Source organism: Aulonocara stuartgranti, assembly GCF_965226115.1.
Source record: "Aulonocara stuartgranti genome assembly, chromosome: 3".
NCBI classification, from domain to species: domain Eukaryota; kingdom Metazoa; phylum Chordata; class Actinopteri; order Cichliformes; family Cichlidae; genus Aulonocara; species Aulonocara stuartgranti.
This window is the reverse complement of record NC_138941.1, coordinates 51,376,201-51,379,293: the sequence shown is the minus strand read 5'-3', so window position 1 is coordinate 51,379,293 and position 3,093 is coordinate 51,376,201.

The window sequence follows — 3,093 nt, the reverse complement described above, 5'->3', positions numbered from 1 at the left end:
CTATATGTAGCTGCACTGAAAAAGATAAAAGACAGATTATTTATCACATCTGCATTCAGAGTCACACATATGTACACATTTGCACCCACACATTTACATGCATATCAGGAGGACACCCAAGAGCAGTGTACCAGGGCCAGAAACAGCAGATGTTTAATTTTCTCATTTCGTGTTACCAGGGATCCTGAGTTTCATCAACAACTTTTAGTAAATCCCCATGTATGGGTCTCATCCCTTCAATAATGCAATCCTTATAAGGTGTCATTCCTGGATTAATAACTTCTCTAAGTTTACTTATCTGTCCCATGCCCTACTGGGGTTCTAATGCCCTGTGTGTATCTGTTCTAGTGTCAAAGAGAGTCATGTCTGCACCCTTTATGTATTAAACTTTCCTAACCTTCAATAATATTCTAATGTAAGAGTGTTAGTAATGAATAGATTTTTTAATAATCTCCTATCTAATGCTTTCATGTGGACTAGTTCTTATTATTTGTGTTCTTTTCCTACTGGGAGAGTAACACAAGGAGTGGAGCCCAGGGCTTTAAACTTATTAGTTAGTTATTTTAATAGTTTGTTATATTTATTTTATTTTACCTGAGAACCAGTTTACTGGCCTTATCATTTTCCTCCCTGGTGTTTCTTCTAATATTTTATTCTCAAATTTAGAGCTTCTTTCTTCCTGTTCCTCACTCTAATGGGCACTATTCTTTTTTACATTTTTTGTTGTTTTTTGTTCATAGTACTCAGCATTTGATCACTTGTTTAAGCATCTTCACTGATGTGGGCCCTAAACTTTACAAACAAGTTACATCTTTTTCTTTTTTTTCTTTTTTAAGCAAAGAATTTTGCTTCCTGTCTCAGGTGACTCCTCTGAGCTTTGCACAAGCTCACCATAACAATAACCTCTTTGAGACATGCAGGTCAGTCTTTTACTCTTCTTCTCACACACTTGCATTTGGCTTAGATCATTTGAAAGCCTGTGCACTGGTCAAGGACACTCTTGGCAGGATGTCGGGGCCCAGCCCACACACTCCACAGTCAGAGCAACTCGATTCTAAATTATTAAGTCCAAAAACTGAACCCCCCCCCCCCCCCCATCTCTAACAAAACTCTTCTATTTCAACTCACTATTATCCATCCAGTGATTTTAGCTATTGTGCTCTAGGTTTAATATATCAGTTAGTTGCATTTAAAACCTGTCTACCTTCTTTTCTCTTCCCAACTACTTATTTGTGACGGCAGCATTTTAAACAGATATCTAGCAGGTGTCTCTAATTGTTAATTTGTTCATGTTCATATTTGTCCTCATGACCCCTTCACCCCACATGTCAGCCTATTTATTCTGAACTCCTCTAAGCTTCACACAATTTATTTCCAACAATCATTTATTTCAGATCATATCACTCAGGTGCCTCTTGCACTCTCTGCATGCTTTTGGGTGAGTTCATGAGCCCTCTGCAGAACTTTCTAACAAAGGCAAAACTTCATTATTTACTTCTCTTGCACTCCTCTTTGGTGAGTGATAACAAACCCTCAATATACATTTAACCTGCAAACTCTGAGACATTATTAGATTCTTCTACAACTCCTGCATTTTACTGAGATCGATATATGGATGCTGTTTTAACTCTCTTCTTATATTCTTTCTAACCCAACCATGTTCTTATTCATTTGGTCTCTATCTCTCGTTCCTTCCTGTTCAGATGTTCTTAGATCATCACCACTACCTTCTATATTTCTCCAAACACAACACAAACCTCCCTATTTCATTTATTATTTGTTTGTGTGATTTATTTACTTTCCCTCTAATTGTTTTAGGCCAGAATTCTGCTCCTTCAGCGTCTGCAACTAGCATTATTTCTTACAGTATAACACTATCACTTAGAATAACAGCGACCGTTTGATTAAAGTCCTTTTCAAGGTTAGGTGAAATCTACTTGGAGCCAAGGTGGGAACCCCCCCCCCCCACCTTGGCTCCAGGTATAGGGCTTTGGAGCGTGATGTCACGGGGGTGGGCGTGGAAAGGATTTTGGCCCGATCCGCCATTTTGGGGGTCTAAGTAAGGAGCGAAAGCATAGCTATGGTTCGTACTTGCTGTGTGGTCGGCTGCAATGTTCGATCTCTTTGCTCTCTAAATGCTTTGCTTCTTTTATTGATTTTTACCGATTTTTATGCTGATTTTTTCCCTTTTTTTCCATATGAGCTTACCTGCGATAGCTTCTGGACACTTATAGATCATTAGGACTAAAGTGTTCTTAACAGAAACAGCAACATTTTTATAGTTACCTTATCCTCAGCGCTCCGTGTGTCTGTGGCCTAGACACAGCTGAAGCCTGATTACAGCGTCTGGGCACCGAGCAGCCTCGATAGCCTAGAAAGGTGCTAACCGCTAGGCTAACTAGCAACAAGATGCCTTCCCTCTCCACAGATGACTACCACAGCCTCCTGCAGATGATTGCAGCACTGGAGACAAAAATTCATTGCTTAGAAGTAAACGTGGAGGTAAATGGACTGTGTGGAAATGAAACAACCTTGCCTTTGACTCAAAACAATGGCGATGAGCAAGCTAGCACACAGCTAAGGAGCACAGATAACATGACCAAGAAAGTAGACTTTGTGCACTACTATAAATCCTCAAGCGATAATCCCCCCTTGGACTGTCTTGGTGCAAAACCAAGACATAAATCATGTCTCCTGGAAGGGGGAGGACGTACCACAGGCAGGGCACAGCGAGCTGAAATCTCTGAAACCGACTGTCCTTCACTTCCTACGAGACAGAGAAGCTCTTCTACCCCTGTATACGAGAGGAAACAGGACTGGACAACCGTGAATAGGAAGGTTAACAACAAACCTCCAAAACAACTGAATGTGAAACTGCAAAACAGATTTGCTCCACTATCAAAGGACCCTGGATCTATATCGGATAACCATCCATCTAAAAGTAGCGAAGTAAGGCCTGAAAATCCACGGGGAAAGCTAAAGGCTAGGCCTGAAACGCTGATTGTGGGTGACTCAGCTGTAAAGGATGTACAAAGCATGTGCGGTAAGAACACTAAAGTCCTCTGCTTTCCTAACGATATGGTCAACATCCTG